The sequence below is a fragment of the Cryptotermes secundus genome, unplaced genomic scaffold (assembly GCF_002891405.2).
Source record: "Cryptotermes secundus unplaced genomic scaffold, Csec_1.0 scaffold5, whole genome shotgun sequence".
NCBI classification, from domain to species: domain Eukaryota; kingdom Metazoa; phylum Arthropoda; class Insecta; order Blattodea; family Kalotermitidae; genus Cryptotermes; species Cryptotermes secundus.
Genome location: NW_019724742.1, coordinates 4,717,060 through 4,735,369, shown reverse-complemented (window position 1 = coordinate 4,735,369; position 18,310 = coordinate 4,717,060). Strand labels below are relative to the sequence as shown.

At 43.0% G+C, this 18,310-nt stretch overlaps 1 protein-coding gene across 1 annotated transcript in view; it reads right to left on the bottom strand.

Annotated features, from left to right (window-relative positions):
* LOC111862679 (ATP-binding cassette sub-family G member 1) overlaps positions 1 to 12,850 on the bottom strand; it is a 122,147-nt gene extending 109,297 nt beyond the window's left edge. Inside the window, exon 1 of the mRNA XM_023848240.2 lies at positions 12,740 to 12,850. The gene's annotated coding sequence lies outside the window, so the exon portion shown is untranslated. The remainder of the gene's footprint in view (positions 1 to 12,739) is intronic.
* Between the last annotated feature and the right edge of the window lie 5,460 nt (positions 12,851 to 18,310).

Here is an 18,310-nt window from a genome sequence, read left to right as displayed (position 1 = left end):
GCCTCAAATCTTACAGAACTGACCATGTTGCATTGGACATAGAATTGACCGCTGTGGTAGACGACTGTCTGCTAAATTGCTGCAGACCCTCGCCAGCACAGCAATCCTTGGTTCCGAGTTCCACGAGACTCCTTTCTCTCTGACAGACCTGGGAGCCTTCAAATAGCGTCACCCTCGGCGGATCACTGTTAGTCGCTAATCCTACATAAGCTGGGACATGCAAGCCTAAGTGCTGAGTACAAACCTGGGCCACAAGAGTGCAATCCGCCCTTTTCTTGAAGACGTCACTTCGCAGTTTTGCCTAGGATCACGGTTTCCATAAATTACTGAAGTTTAGATCAGTTTTGGAGAAAATAGCCATTTTTGCGGGGTAGTCATATAAGGGCTACTGTGTGATGTCCTTTCTATCGACCACCAAATTACGCTGGGTGAACGCTCAAATATCGCATCGATGAGGTGTAATATCGATGGGAAGGTCGATCTATACACACAGACAGACGATATTCGTGTACACTACGGTTTCGTATTTAGAGGGCTGAAAACGTGTAAATCCGTGAAAACCTCAAGTCGCTATTTCACCTTCACAATTATAATATGTGCTTATCTATGGCTCTGCAGTCCTTTTGTTGAACCCTGGTCGCTTTTTTAGTCTTACTCCTATACACAGTCGGAAGGACTCCTTGGACGGGTGATCAGCCCGTCGCAAGGCCGCTACCTACACACAGAATAAAGGCACACAAACATCCATGCCTTGAGTGGGCTTCCAACCCAAGACCCCAGTGTTCGAGTGGGAAGACGGCCCATGCCTCAGGCCGCGGGGGCCCTATGATGGGCATGTATATGAGAAAGGAAAAGTAAACACGTGGCATGAAACTCGTACCAAGGATCATAAAAGAGCAACATCAGGTCAAGGTCTGAAGGGTATGATAGTAGTGTGATTATCTCGCGTTATGAAATATGGAAAGGAGGCTTAAGGACACGTGGATGGAGAAAATATGGTGTGCCGTACGTGACGTCACAGGAGGCCACCCTCACCTCGCATAATGGCGGATTCACGAACTTGTGTGTGCGATGTACACTAACTAACTAAACTAAGGCATTCCTTGGGCTGAGTCCTCCTTGAGAAGCCGCCAGGCGCTCACATAATCAAGAATTTAGGAAAATGTTATGGAACCCGTGAGTTCATTGCCGTATTCACAACAGCCCTCCACTTGTCCTTATCCTAAGCCATATCAATCCAATCCATACCATACCATCCTATTTCCTTAAGATCCAGTTTAATATTGTCCACCCACCTACGTCTTGGTCTTCCTAGAGGTCTCCTTTCTTGTGGCTTTCCCACCAATATCCTACGTGCATTCCTCCTCTCCCCATTCGTGCTACAAGCCCTGACCATCTCATCGTCCTTGATCTGAGCATTCTAATTATACTTGGAGAACAATAGAAGTTATGAAGCTCCTCATTATGCATTTTTCTGCAGCCTCCCGTCACTTCATCTCTCTTCGGTCCAAGCATTACCCGAAATTAACCTGCACCTAATTTCCTCACTTCGGGTTTGTTACTGACGTTCCCAAATATTTTAACTTTGTCACGTTGGCATCAACACTAGCGCCACCTAGTTATATATGTTTGTCTATCTTCAAGATGCATGCCTTTTTCTTTCTAGAATGCAAAAGAAGATGGCGGATGTGCATAAATATTGATTTATCGTTCAGCTTGGCATAAGAAGCGCCAGAAGTCTGACATTACCTTCAAATCGTGTATGAACTGTTATCCGTAAGTCGACAATTACGAACACGGTCAGAGTGCAATCCCTTGAGGTTATATAAGTAAATATAGACTTTCAAGCTCTTGCGTCCATTTTGTGCAGCGAGCATTTCTCAAGCCAACATCTATGTGAATACGGAGTTAGAATCTGACGTTTCGCAGCTGTCTCCTTCATAATCAGATGTTTACATCACCCCATAATAACCGAGGCGGAGACAGTCTCCTAAACGTCGGGTGATAACTTCATATTTTAGTATGTACAGTAGTTACAATTCAATAGGCAAATCAACAAACGGCCCCGTTTCCCGGGGAAACGAACACGCACGGAACAACAGTAGAACTGTGTTTTCTGCTGGGTCCACCCCGAAGCTATATAATGAGGACCCTAGGCCAGCTGAGGATGGGCAGTCGTGAATAATTGAGAAGAGATGACAGCAGGATAATCGAGGGTTTGCAATGCAGTTGAGCTCGGCAAGGGAGGCTAAGAAGTTTTAACAGTTAACAAGAGTTCTGCACGCCCTGCTGCGAGAAGAGCACTTGAAAGTGGGAGCTGAAAAATCTCCACTGTTAGAAGCCGTTACCAGGTAACGGCTTAAGACACAGCAGAATGGAAAAGGCTTAGCGGGTGCTGTGGTGATTAGTGTGGAGATTAGCAACAGCGCTGTAATTACTTGTAGTTCCGAGTTGTGTGTACAAGTGGTCAATAAATCCAATATCCAATCCATACCCCGTCTATAGTCACACACATACAACGTGATGATGCAAGCACAAAAGTTCAGTGCAAATTTAATACTGTTAGAATCTGTACTTAGGTCGTAAATTCTTTCCAATGCTGTAATTAATTTCAATTCAACTGTTTTGTTATATATACTTACATGCTTACTCAACATCCCAGATCCCAGTTATAAGTTAAGCAACAGCCAAAGAAGAAACAAAACAGAGAGGTTCATGCAAACAGGACAAAACACACAATCTGCACAATTTACACAACAATAAAAAATTAATAACTACGATGGCGCCAGATAAACGCATACTGACTCTCCCTCCTGTTTAAGAAAGTAACATTATAAAATGTAATTAAGAGAAAGAGTTTTGATTATAAACACGTCGAAGTCCATAGAAACGACATTAACAGCTGAAAACCATCTAGCAGAACAATTTTTGTTTGAAGAGCAGACACTTAGCAGACAGCAGAGCAGTTTCCACATAGAAGGGCAGAATTCGGAACCCGGGTCAGCGTGATTAAGCATCAGCGCACCGACGTCACACCTCCTCTTACGTAAATGCTCTAAATTATAAATAGAACTGTAATGAACAAGAGGAAAGAAACGATTAAAGCAATGGGCTGAAATCTTGTTGCATGCGTTGCTGACTGTTGACATACGAGGGATCAGGGGCACGCGGTAGCGTAGTGGTTGATGGGCTACGCTACAAGCCGGAAGGTCGCGGGTTCAAGTCCCGATGAGGTCATTGGATTTTTTCAGTTGACCTAATCCTTCCAGCTGCACTAGGCCCTGGGGTTTACTCAGCCTCTAACAGAAATGAGTACCAACAATTAATTAAGTTATTTTCCTGGGGAGTAAAACGCGGCCGGCGCGTAAGGCTGACAACCTTACCGCCATCTTTGAGCCGACTGTCTAGATAGTGTGGGACCCTCAACGTCTCACAACCCTATGGGCCTTCACGGCCTGGTACAGGGATAGCTTTTACTTTTACGAGGGATCAAAAAGAGAAGGTTATGCTGTGAACTAGATGTACTAATTTGTTTAAAGAGAGAGAGACAGTTGATATGGATATGAAAATAAAATTAAGAACCCAGAAATACTCCCAGGTCTTTAATACAGTCGGTAGGAGTTATAGAGGATTGAAAAAATTATACTAGTAAATCAGTGTTTTGGTCTTAATTGGTTAGGTTCTCCGGTAGATCTGGGACACCTTTCGGAGGTAACCTGGTCTTCCGAGAATGGAGAACGGTTGGAGCAGAGGATGGAAACAGATATTCCTCCCAGTAAGAGCGGGGGATAAACCTAAGACCACGAAATTCGTGCAAGTTAACTTACACCACAGCAAAGTGGGCATGGAGGTCCTATACGAGCAGCTTGCTAAGGAAAAGGCAGAACGTTGGATTTTAGGAGCCAAATGAGAGGCTTAACCAGCTCAAGGGGAACAATGCAATGTCAGGAACCATATTAATGTACTACCATTGCTGCAGCTCTCTTGTAGGGATGCAACAATGGTGAGAATTACATACACATGAGGAGCTCGTCACCACCTCAGCATACAAAGCATCGCCAAACAGGGAACTGAGGACGTTATCAACTAATGCTGCACCAGGGTGTGATGCCAACGCACACCCTGTATTATGGGGGAGCAAGCTGTCTCCGTCAATGTTTTCAAATATTTAACAGTTCTAACTCGAGTTATTTTTAGGGATCGTGAGAAAAGCAACTGGGAGTCACGTACAGACAACCTAAGGGGAAATCTTCAGACCATGTCGTGGAGTATACCACGTAGGCATGATAGCAGACACAGGTCTGGCTGTTGACAATACAGCGGCAGGCAACATAGGGCAGCGTAGATGGCTGAGGCACTGTGCTACAAGCCGGAAAGTGCTGAGTTCGATTCGCGATGAGGTCACTGGATTTTTTTCAATTTATCTAAACCTTACAGACGCAATATGGTCGACTCAACCTGTAAAAGAAATGAGTTCCAGAAATCTTCCTGGAGAAAAGGGCGGCCGGCGCGTAAGGCTGACAACCTCAGAATCATCCTGTCTAGAAAATTTGGGAGCCTCGGCGTCTTACAACCCTATGGGCCTCCACGGCCTGTTACAGAGATAGCCTTTACCTTTACCGTCAGGTTCTACAATTCCAGGCTGGCAAAAGCAATACGCAAGTCACGATGTTACACAAACCAAATCAAACACTGTTGCTGCAGACAGTTTCAGGCGCGATCTGGCACGTTTACAGTTGAAACCAGGAGTATTAAAGTAATCCCAAACAATAAAATCGCGAAAATTCTGTGTATCCAACTTGTTTCCTGTAAAAAGTGCAAGTAATTGGTGATTACTTCAGGTTTAGTAATGGGGAGCAAATTTAGACTGTCAAAGCGGAATTTAGATCCATACACATTCATAGCACGATTCTAAATCGTACCTGCGTTTAGAGAAGGAAAATCCCGGGTATTAATGCAATCAGTTCTCCACGATCACGTAACTTATCTGTACATGCCGCGGCAGCGTAGTTGGTTGAGGCATCATGCCACAAGCCGGAAGGTCGCGGGTTTGATTCCCGATGAGGTTATTGGAATTTTCAATTTACTTAATCCTTCCAGCCGCACTATGGCCCTGGGGTCGACTCAGCGTCTAACAGAAATGAGTACCAGGTATCTTCCTGGGGTTAAGGGTGCAGCTGGCGCATAAGGCTGACAACCTCACCGCCATCTATAAGCCGACTGTCTAGAAAATGTGGAAGCCTCGATGTCTCACAACTGTATGGAATTTCACGGCCTGTTACAGGGATAGATTTGCCTTTTTAGACGCAATTTCAGGACGGAAACCTGTCTAACAACCATGACAAAAAAAAAGGATCTGTAGCACAAGTCATTATGTATGAGAGACAGTCAGTAAATAGGTCACAAATGGAAGTAAAACAGCTGTAATGGACGTAATAGGTTTGCTATATGTATCACTAGGTAGCAGCACAGTCCAGCTTCATGAAAGTCTAGGTAGGAGACGCGCACGCGCATGTTCAAAGGCTGGTTTCAGTAGTCAGAATAGCGACAGCGCTTGAGAAGTACATTACCGAAAATCAGAGCTGTGCTGTGAGTTTTTTGTGGGCGAAAGGACTCAATACAAAGGATACTCATAAAGAAATGTTTCCTGTTTTGGGTTGGGAAGTGTTTGTCACGTAAAGTTGTTCACACCTGGATGGCAAACGTTTTGCTGACGACGAAGTTAAAATGGAGGTGCGGAAGTGGCTGAGACAACAGCCAAAAGACTTCTATGCTGCGGGTTCCTGCGCACTGGTAAAGCGATGGGACAGTATATCAATGTTTGTGGAGGACATGTCGAGAATGAAACGTTCCTTTCCAGGTTCGAATATCACATGTTTTACGTTTTACATCCATTTGTGGCTTATTTAACGACTCTCCCTCGTTTGTATCAGGTAAACAAATTTTATTGTAGTCCGTAGAGCAGTTCGAACTCTTTGGTCCTAACATACCTAACGTTTCGATAACAAATGACAAAAGAATTTTCATGCTGGATGTTAGTATTAGGAGTTTCAAATTATGAACTAACTGCAGGAGCGCCACCAAGCCTGGGCTCTATCAGCATATACAGAACCGCCTGTGCGGTCCAGAGGGGGAGACCACCAACACCATTGGAGGGGTGGGGTTAGACTTAGCTGAATTAACTCCGTGATTTTAGTCCGCAAGCGAACTATACCGACCGAGCGACCGCCGCTTGTCGGCGAAGTTTTAGTGCCAACTCTTGCGAACAGAGGGTGTCGCGTGGACAGCACAATGAATCCCCACGTCCGTTAATTTCGGTTTCTTATACCGAAGCCGCCATTTCCTTGAAATAGCTCCTCAATTATCCTCACGAGGCTGAGTGGACCCTGTTCCAGACCCACTACTTCTCAGAAAAAAAATCTCGTAGCTCCAGGAATCGAACCCGAACCTCTGGATCTGTAGCTAGGAACACTGACCACTAGACCACAGAGGCGGTCCTTAGCAGAATTATGAGCGGAAAAAAGTTTGTTCGGATTTAAGGGCCCTAATAAGGGGCGATGCCGATCGCAGTGGACAGAGGACGCAGTGACAGCTTAGCTTGCCAACATCCTGACGTGACATACACGTTATACTGGTAAATAACAGCAAGGAAGTGTTGTGTAACGAATGGATGCGTTTTATTGATGGTCCTGTGAAGGGTAAACACAGTTCCCAGACATGACCGGTATCTCAGAATGTAAATTACCGCTTATGTTATAACTGGTAGAATAACTTACCGATCTCAGTGGCCACGCGGTCTAAGGCATGAACTCTCTTCGTCCGCTCAAACACTGGGGTCGTGGGTTCGAATCCTACTTGAGACATGGATGTCTGTGTGCGTTTATTCTGTCTTTGTGCTGTTCTGTGGGCAGGTGGCGGCCTTGCGACGGGCTGATCCCCGTCCAAGGAGTCCTACCAACTGTGTAGAAAGATCAAGAAACTGAAAAAGCGGCCAAGGTCCGATAAAGGGCTGTAGAGCCATAGATAGACAGACAGATATATAGAAAATGGGCGATTAAACAGCCCTGAGGCAAGATTCTTAAATAAGAACAACACTGTGGGTGCAATACAAAACATCTGAGGTTCCACGATGCTGCGCTTCTTGGTTACGCCATGCATTCTTCTGAGTAGGAAGGAACGTTCCGGAGGGGTATAGTGTCTCCATCTTCAGGGTAATCGTGTGAGATCGAGGATATGTCATTTCGCTCTGGCTACCTTAAGGAAGAAATATCCTATGTAAGTGTGACTAAACTTCCCACCGGTGCACGTGCCTGAAGAACTTCGAAAACAGAATCTCATGACTTTCTGACGATGACGCAAGGGTCTGCGTCAGGAGGAGACAATGACTCACCCTCGCTGCCAAGGCAGATGGAATACAAAGCAAACATTCTCAAGCATCACACCAATTTTACTGCAACTTTTATCTTAAAATGATTTCAAAAATGAAGAAGATGAAACTTAGCACAGGGCTAAGGGCTGTGCCATATTTCAGGCGGTTAGTCGCGGGTATCCCACTGCAGCGGCCCGGGTTCGAGCCCGTGCCTGGTCATGTGGGATTTGTGGTGGAAAAAATGGCATTGGGGCAGGTTTTCACCGAGTACTTTGGATTCCTCTGCCAATCTACATTCCACCAACTGCTCCACAATCACCCTCACCTATCATCCAGGGGCTGGTACAATAGGCCAGTAGTGGCCGCATGCCAAGTGGGCTCAGTCTCACTCCACTAATAATATTAATAAAAATAAAACACTGCATAGGCCTACATCGGCAATAACACCCAAAAGTTTTGCGTAGCGGAAAAGCTATCGTGTTCGGGAGATTCTCAACTCCAATCTCGGCTGAGACATCGGCTTATTTTGACGTGATTCGTGGTTTTTCTCATTATCTTCAGGTAAATTCCGAGACAGTGGCTCGACTGGGCCACGATTCCTTCCTCAAACATAATTCTCCGATTCATAATTGACTAATTATCGTACCATTCGACACTACAGAGTATAGCTGACCTGCATCACAGGCTACAGAAGAACAATCACTGGCTCACAACATAATTAATGTCCGCCCAATGACCTCGGCTGTTTGTCTTCATCTGACACACCTGTTCAGGTGACATCACGAGCGAAGTGTGTCCCTGTCCGACTTATTAAACGAAGACGGTCACCACTTTGAAAACACAGTAAAAAAACGGTAAAGTTACTCCCGTAACAGGCCGTGGAGGCCCATAGAGCTGTGAGACGTCGAGGTTCCCACATTCTCTAGATAATCGGCTCACAGATGGAGGTGAGATTATCAGCCTTACGCGCCAGCCGCCCTTTCCCCCAGGAAAATTCCTGGTACTCATTTCTGTTAGAGGCTGATTCGACCTCAGGGCCATAGTGCGCCTGGATGGATTAGGTGAACCCGAAAAATCCAATGACCTCATCAGGATTCGAAACCGCGACCTTCTGGCTTGAAGTATATTGCCTCAAGTAACTATACTACCGCGTACCCCTTCTTCAGAAAACCGTTGTTATTGAACGTAAAGGCACGCATGGGAGGGGCATCACTCTTCAGTCGCTTATGGAGCCGAGCCTGTCTTGAGAAGCCGCCAATTGTGCGGCTACTCTAGAGTTTATGGAACCCAAAGGTTCATTACCGTGTTCACAAGAGCCCTCCATTGGTCCTTATCCTTAGCTAGATCTATCCAATCCATACCATCCCGCCCTATCTCTCTAAGATCCATTTGAATATTGTCCACCCACCTATATTGGTCTCCCATGTGGTCTCTTTCCTTCTGGCTTTCCCCCTAATTTATTATATGCATTCCTCCATTCATGTTACACGCCCTGCCCATCTCATCCTCCTTGACTGCATCATTCTAATTACACTTGGCAAAGAGTACAAGTTATGAAGCTCCTCATTGTGCAGTTTTCTCCAACCTCCTGTCACTTCATCTCTCTTCGGGCCAAATATTCTCCTCAAACACTCTCAGTGTATGTTCCTCCCTTAATGTCAGAGACCAAGTTTCACACCCATACAGAACCACAGGCAAAATTATAGTTTTCTATGTTCTAATTGGCTTGGGTTTAAGCTACACTAATGTAACTGAATAGGCAGGATGTGCATGTGAACTGTTACTGCTTATTTGCAGATAACTGCGAACCACGTACAGCTCTTCCTGGTCGGATTTAGATTAGTTTGCAAGGTCAGCGCAGTCTGGACATGGACATTTGGGCGCGCTTGAAGACGGGTGCACGCAGAGCGAACCGCTCGCTGTGCAGCGTGTAGTCAGCTTGTAGGGGAGATGCTTTAACCCTTCCTTCAGTGGAGTTCACATCTGCAGTAAGCGTTTCGGTGAAAGTGAATTCGCCTGATAGTTTTCCGTGTCCGTGGCCAAAGCGTTAGCAATGTTCGTGCAGCTGGAGGTGAGTGTGTGCGTGCGTGCGAATGAACGTCCAGACTTCGTTTACCCTGCAACGAACTTTCGCATTCGGCCAAACTCGGTGCTGCTCTTGCTTTGTGAACACAGCTGCAGCTGCGTCTTGATTTAACGTTTCTTCTGCTCCCCCTCCAAGTGCTTTGATCTCCTGCTTCTGCCGTTCGCGCCTCCAGGACATCGACGGTGAATCCCCGACGCATCGCCGTCAAAGTAGTCGCCCAATTATGCCCGGGTACTGTTCCACTTTAAACGAAATTTATAAAGTAATCATCGAAACTGACTGATTGTCAACGAACCTTTCGTTCCCGTTCTCTGACACCGTACACATTGGCCGAATTCCGGCATTCACCGGGCGTTCCCAAAATGTGTACTCACGTTCACATGCCTCCCGGACTGCTGTCTCAGGCGAGAAACAAGTTAGGAATTATTTCTGATTTAAGGGTATGAAAAGTTTTATCTTCTGGGATATAACGTCGTGTAGTTCTTTTGAAAGTCAACCGAGATTTCGGAGGAACATATCGCCTCCATCACCATGGCCTGAAGAACAAACCAAGAAAGAAACCAGCGTCAAAGCACGTCGTAAGCAGAGCAACGGGTCTGACGAAATTTCGGAATATACAGGAAGCAGGAGGAAATGGAAGCCAGCGAGGTCTGTCTCTTTGTTCAAGACTAGGATTCCATAAGAGCTGGTGCTCACGTGACATTCCCGTTCATTTTTCGATATTCTTCTCATCCAAATCTGGGGTTATAGAAGCCGACAAAATGAACGTTTACTATATAAAAAGATGAAGTCATCTCTGTAACAGCCCGTGGAGGCCTATACGGTTGTGAGACGTCGAGGATCCCACATTTTCTAGACAATCGGCTCACGGATGACGGTGATGTTGTCAGCCTTACTTTAGTGGAGGATTCAGAATATGCAATCCGCAACCATCGAGAATTAAAATTTACAGAGCCACACACATGGCATGACGGTCACAGTTCCGCGATTTCCCCAGTTACTTTGACCAACAACTTTCCTTTTTCCACGTCGGGAAATTAAATTACTTCTTAGATTTTCGAATCAGTTGCATACCAGTCATATACTGTCATGCTGATCCCATGGGTTCTGTGACCAGCAAATTGATGAGGTGATCATAAAGCTCAATGTTGCTTCTGAAACTCCTTTAGCACGAGCAAAAGATAACGCTCTCGCGGTTCTAACAATGAGATGAAAAAGTGAAGAGGAAAGAAATAGAAGTTCAATGAAATATGTTTAGAGAGTACACAGTCTTCGGGACACGCAGTAGCGTAGTTGGTTGAGGCACTATGCTGCAAGCCGGAAGGTAGAGGGTTCAATTCCTGATGAGGTCAGTAGATTTCTCAATCGACCTAATCCCTCCAGCCACATTATAGTCCTGGGGTCGACTGGGCCTCTAATAGAAATGAGTACCAGGAATCTTCCTGGGCGTAAAAGGCGACCGGCGTCTAAAGCTGACAACCTCACCGTCATTTGTGAACGTTGTCTAGAAAATGTGAGAGCCTTGACATCTCACAATCCTACGGGCCTCCATGGCCTGTTGCAGGGATAGCTTTACTTTTTAAAGGATAAATGAAAAAGAGATGTTAAAGTACAGCAGTGAATAAGGAAAAGAGTACATACAATTGAGAGAAACATACTGCAGTTAACTAAGGAACAAGTTGGATGTAGTTCTGGTGAATACTGTATTCAGCCAGACTCCAACCCCACAACAACCAGGGGCTCCGGTCGGATGACGGCTTCATTTGTAACAAACTCGACAAATTATTGTTACGGTGTAAGATAATTCATTACCAACAATATAACAGATGAATGCATTGATACAAATAATTGGAGGATATTTAACGACGCTCTCAGTAACAAGACCACACAGCGTCGGACGGTATGGTGAATGGTTAAAGAAATGTTCTCGTAAATGTGGTCGTGGCCTCAGCAAGGTGTTATTCCAGATTTTGCATGGAGGAACGGAGTAAAACCACGAAAACCCTCAGGACAGCCGCTCTCCCGGTCGTGATTCGAGCCCAACACTTCCCGAATACAGCTCTATCTCTTGTAAACTTGTAAAATTTTAATGTATCGTAGTTTGTAGACCTTTTGCTGGGCAACGACCACGAGATAAGCAAATATACAAGAGCCGTTATTGTGTAACGCCTTCACAAACAAACAAGTCCCCATGAAAACGACTGAACTACAACAATGAGGACTGGCGGTGTTTCTACGCGGTCCGTACCGAGACGTTATAAGCGGGACAAATTGGGAGTTGGAATCAGTCAGTCAGTGAAGAGAAGAGCAGGAGGTTCGTGTGATATGGCCGCCAGCGTGGGAGTTGGTCAACTGGAACGCCGAGTCATTTGTGGGGTATCCCCCAGCCGGTAAGGACGTCAGCAGAGGATATTGTTAGGATCCGATACAAAAAAAAAAAAAGAGGCTAGTGAAATCATAGAAGACTTTATATGTGCCGCAGTTACAGTGATCTTTTGAATGTGTAACATGAGCTGCAGAGTGCAGACACGAGTCGTGTGTTAAAATGGTCAATAAATCCAGTCACCAATCCAAATCCCGTCTATAGTCACTGCATACACATGACAGTGCCGTATCTGGTAACCTCGGTTTCCTCTGTTCAAGCCCAGCACCGATTTCACCCAGTGTTTCTTCGCTGAACATTCGGTGTTTCGATTAGGATATTTCTTTGCCCAATACAGAATCCGTCAGTCTAGACTGCATGAATAATTGTCTTTATTTTGAATTGTAGCTACCTGTTATTTGTGCTGGAATCGCCAATAGCTCAGTCGGTATAGCGACGTGTTATGGACTGGTCAGCCGGGGTTCGATTCCCAGCAGGGATAAGAGAGTTTTCTCCACTCTACAGCGTCCAGACCGGTTCTGGGGCCCAAATAACCTCATATCCAATGGGTACCAGAGGCTCATTCCCCGGCGGTAAAGTGGCCTGGGTCTGAAGTTGACCTCTGACCTCTATATAATACAACGGTAAAGAATGGTGAAGCTATACCTCCACTCCCCATGTGCTTACTTAATTAAGCACAGGGTCAACTTAACCTCACCTTCAAATGTGTAGGATACGTGGTTACTTGTTTCAATTTATCTCAAATGGCATTTCGCGGTAAGAATTAATCCGACTAATTGAATGTTTCATACAGCAACTGGGGCTTGGGGTTAGGTTGATACATATAACGCATTAGTTCCCGACACGACTGTTGAAAGGTTTGCTGAGGCAATGCTGGAGGGAAATTGTATTCGGTACATACCACTGGCTTGTCGGCTACGACAGAGTCCAAATGCATGTAGTGCGAGATCTTGTGGGTTTCGGGTGTCGTCCCCGGTGAACCGGCCAAAAGACTTGCAGCAGGCCTTCCGAAGACATTCCTGTAGTTGCTGTATTACTTATCACACAAGTCATAACCCACAACACAACCATATCGTTCACAGCAGGTTTACACCACCACCATTCACACAGAATGCAGCCACTCCTGACATCTGCCGTTAGCAAGCGGTACTAAGACGGATCTGCGCTACACGTACAACCAGCGACATCAGTTGACATAATGTACACGACTTATGCGTGGCGCCGCGGGAAAGACAAGCGTCTCTTACACGTGGATAGCACACGCAGTAAACCAGTTGCTACACGTAGTCCATATAAAGCCCTCGTACAAAGCCCACAGATCTCTCTCCGTGGGTAATTTAACGACGCCCGTTCAGTACCAAGACTGTAAAAATGCCGTGCCATACCTTAGGCAAGTTTCCTCTTATTACTTCGGTTCCCCCTTCCAATTCTCATTCTACAGATTACTCCACAATCATAATCTTCACCTGGGGCTGAAACAATACGCCAAACTGTGTCCATAGTACCAGGTGGACTCAGTCTCACCCATGAAGAAAAAAACTATAGCGTTGTATGGCATAATGGTAAATGAACAGAAGGGGGTTGGGCAGGAAGTGGTCATGGCTAACCAAAGTACTATACTGGCATTTGTAGGGGAGGACTGAGGAAAGCCACAAAAACCCTGCAAGGAAGCAGCGTCCCTCCCGAGATTCAAACTGAATGCCTCCCGAATACAAATCCAGAGGGTTACCTCTAGACCAGCCTGTTGGGCTGTCACAATATGAAATTCCACGAGGATCCATTTAGCAGTTGAGTTGTTAGATGAGGACAGATAGAACTTTTGCAGCTGTTATATGCTACAGAAGTGTAATAAACTTCTCCGAGCATTCATCTGCATCAATAACATATAAGGATAATGCATTTTTTCCATTCAGTTTAATAAATTAAACACTAACACTGCTTTAAGATCTTGTGACCTGCCATTTGTAAATAGCAATGTAACAAAAAAATAATTTATAACTTTACATAATACATTTGTAATACACATTTAACAATAAAAAATATACAACAAATTACACAATGAAGTAATATCTGTAATACAATCAGTGTTAAAATATTGAACTTACACATCTGTTGGCATTGCCTGTTAATTCACTTTGGTTAAAAACATTTTTCAGGAGACAGTCAGGTGCCAAAATGTCATGTCTCTTAATAAACAAGGAGGCAATGGAAGGTGTCCCAACAAGTGTGTAAATTTAAAAACACATGTATGCCAAAAAACTTTATAGACTTAACATTAAAATATATTCTATACATTATGAATCCAATGAGTCTTTCGGTATCATGTAACATGTGTTCTCTTTCTTACATCACATTAAAAAGCTTTTAAGAACAAATAAAGATTTCAATTTGTAATATAATTAACTAAAAAGTTAAAGGTAAAACTATCCCTGTAACAGGCCATGAAGGCCCACTGAGTTGTGAGCCGTGAAGGCTCTTATATTTTCTATATCATCAGCTTACAGATGGTGGTGAGTTTGTCAGCCTTACACACCAGCCACCCTTCACCCTCAGGAAGATTCCTGGTACTTATTTTCATTGGGTTGACTCTAGAGCCATAGTGCGGCTGGAAGGATTAGGTCAATTGAAAAATTCAATGACCTCATCGGGAATATAACCCAGGACCTTCCGGCTAGTAGCATAGTGCCTCAACCAGCTACACTACTGCATGCCCCAATATAATCAATTAGTAATACAAAATTCATGTATTACCATCTGCAAGCTACCATCATCTGAACGCACTTAAATAACAGAGATCTTTATTGCTTAAATAAATAATTATGATGGAAGTAGCAATGATAATGAATACAGTGGTAATCTGTGATATTCCCTTAATACTATACAGAGTGGTGCAAAACTGCCACTACAGTTTCAGAATATCATCATATTATTTTATCCCGTCCCAAAATTTTCTCAAACTCGCACACATGCTCTGGCCAAAGCAATGCTTACTCAGGTGCCAACAATCCCACATACCCAGACAAACTGCTCATCATCATAACTCACAACCCGCCTTATGTCTGTAGTGCTACTTTTGCACCAACACCACAGTAATGGAATCTTCTATGTATACACATATCAATATACATGTCATATATTCATAGCTCGGAGTACAGCACATTCCACATGAATATACACAAGCACTGACAATGATAATGTAGGACCATATAAAGCCCCTAAGAATCAGGAGTGCCACACATTTAGTAACAATATTTATTTCTCTCACATGAACTATTAACATACTGGAACACATTCACATTCACATTATACTGAATTTTGTGGTGGTGCCCCTGATCCATATGTGGGAGGTCCTGGGGCTAAATATCAACCAGGAGAATGACCATCCTGACTGGGGTTCTTCATGGTTTCACTCAGACCTTCTAGACAAATGCTGGGCTAGTACTTTAAAGTAGGCCATGGCAACTTTCTGCTACACTCTTTCCACATGTGTAAAACCATCTGACTCTACAGAACCTGTACAGTTAAAAAGTAACCATTGAATAACCCTCAAAATAATCACTTATATTCAGAGTAAAAGTTCAGTGGTCCAAAACTTATTTTTGAACAGAAATCTAAAACTGTGAACTCTACTTCTGGATCACATAGATCTTAAGTCATTTAATGATGCTATCAGTATCAAGACTGTACAGTCTGAAACCCAAAGTTTCAAATACAGCCTTTAACATAAATTCATTACAAGCCTGTACAAAACCTATAAGCAATGACAGCTACAAGGATATGCACATCAATCCAGTTTGAAAATTCTTTTGTCCTCAAGTAACAACAGCAAGAAAAAATTCTGTCTCTCAAATTCAGTTAATGGGGAACATCAAGTGACAATGATTTTGGGTTCTCACAGAAGCGAATATTAGGATTTTGACCTTCTGTGATGAGGTGGTGTACAGTTTGGTACCTTGTTGCCAAATTTTTGAGGAAAATCTGCTGCCTCCAGCTTCAGGGCAGAAAAACTGAGCCTTTCCCAGAGCCACTGTCTACTACTGGACCGCACATAGCACTGTCCCAACCATAATTTCCCAGTAACGTACATAATCATGCTAATTGGTTCACTTTTTTGCCATGAAGGTGGAGGTCAAAGGTTCCCTTCAAAATGTTCATATTAATATACCAGACTGGCCAGCACCACATTCCAAAAGACTGAAGTCTTAATGAACTGATATGTTTCTGCACTTCTGTGACCATCTAACTACTTTACACTGAAGACTTATATATCTTTTGGGATATCACACTGTGTAGTTCAGCATGAGTCTGTTTGCCTCCATCTTCATGGTCAAAGAGTAAACCAAGCAACTGGTAAGAAGCAAGCAGAGCTCTGCTATATAGTTGCCACATCCCAGAAGATGGTATGCTTCATGGTCAGTGCTGTGAGAACCTCAAGTCAGTCATACTTTACATTATACACTTTTGTACAATAAATTGGGCATCTTATGTCATTCTGCTTTTGCTCCTTTGACATCAGCTGCTGAGGAGTCCACTGTCCAGTTTCAGAATTAAATGCATATAGCTTTTGCTTAGGGTTGTTACAGCAGCAGTTCTGGCTGCAGGTTTCAGGCCCCATTCAAACATGATCAGAACAGGATTTTCTGAATATTCAAGTATTTAAGTTTGCTCGGCTCTGGTGTTAAAGAAAAGAGTGTTATGTCAGAATCTAAATGAGATAAATGCATCACAAAATTCTCGATATGAAAGGCAGCAAATTAGAACACAGTATGTCATCAAAGCACAGTACTGCCCATTCAGTGACATAAACAAATACAAAGTTAAGTACACTGTTATATAAATGTCTCAAACTTCTGCTGAAAAGTGATGTTCAGTGACAATCCTCTTTTCCTTAACATCACAGATATAATAATTTATATATATTTTTTATATAAGGTATTTAAATGAAGTTTTATTGAAAATAATTTTATCCTTGTTTTGTCCTGTGTACAAAAACTCAACAAATTGGTCAGACAGATCTGTCCATCACAAATCAACACATACCTGAAGAGCAGAGTTATTTGCTTAGAAATTTAAAGTTTTGATAATTAAGCACACAATGTCAATTTCTGTCATATAAAGAAAGAGACCTTCCTCTGAAGACTGCAATGAGCAGCATGAAGTGTACACTTACAACTCCGTTACTTTAGAATATTCATTCGCTGTTACTTCTACCACTCTGACAGTAACTACATACACTCATTGCTCATGAGATCTGAGATTCTCATGGCAATGAATATACAATTATAACCTTCTGGGATGTGACACTGTCTCGTGCACTATAAATCATACAATGAATGATAATGAGTTTGTTGTAACACATAACAAAATATGGATTTTAATATTTTTGTTGTTTAACTCTTTGAAACACAGCAGCAAGTATACATGCAGCATTTGCTCAACATTCTGCCCACATAGTACATTTTGTTTCATTCTCAGAAGAAACATGGATTAGTTCCTTACATGTGTACAGTGTTAACTAGTTAAGCTTTGCAATGAAGATGCACTGTAAGAGACAGGACTTAGATTTTGAAATGACATTCAGATCAATTTTGAGCTTTAAATATGCATGATGACAGTCTAGGCTGAATTCTACAGTGATTAGCCATGTAAATGTAGAGTTGGTGTCTCACGTTTCACAGACAAGCTCTGTCTTCATCACAAGTTGATGTGATGTGCTAGCATGCAACCACAGCCTTCATTACATCAACCCATGATAATGGAAATAGAGAAAGTCTCTGAAACATCAGTCATCAACTATACATTAGCATGGCTAATTGTCCAAGAAGACTTTATTCAAACAGTTAATTTTTAATGGGTGGGGGGATGATTTTCTTGCAGGAAAATCCTAGAAAATTATCCTAATGTGGCCTCAAAAGCCATCATTGTCTCAATATCAAATACAAGACCTAGTGAACAATAAATTGCATATATAAATAATGTATGTCTAGGTACAGTGGGTTTATCCATAAAATGGTTGCAAAACTTTTCCGTAATGCATTTTAGTACTTAATGTTGTTACTCCATCACTGTGGAATCAGCCTCAAATATTGTTCCCAGATTATTCCGTTTTACAACATTCTGTCATTCATGCTGGACACATTATGCATAATGTTCAATAATGAAAATGACTACACATTTTTGTTATACTCACACTAATACACTATATTTATCAGTGAATAACAGAACTCAACACAATAAAACTTATTCAATAACATGTTTATTTTTCAAGAATTAATTTTATGTGTATGAAAGTGCAATATATTTTTGATATGCAAATTGTTTGATTCTAATGATGTTCTACATGGTTGCTGGTCTGATTAATTGTAAATGATTCACATGTCATAAGGAGTAAACCAAATGAGATAAATCACGTTCCATTCTTTTCAAATGTACAGAGTCTTCATAAAAGGACTATTTTTTTTATTTTCTCTTT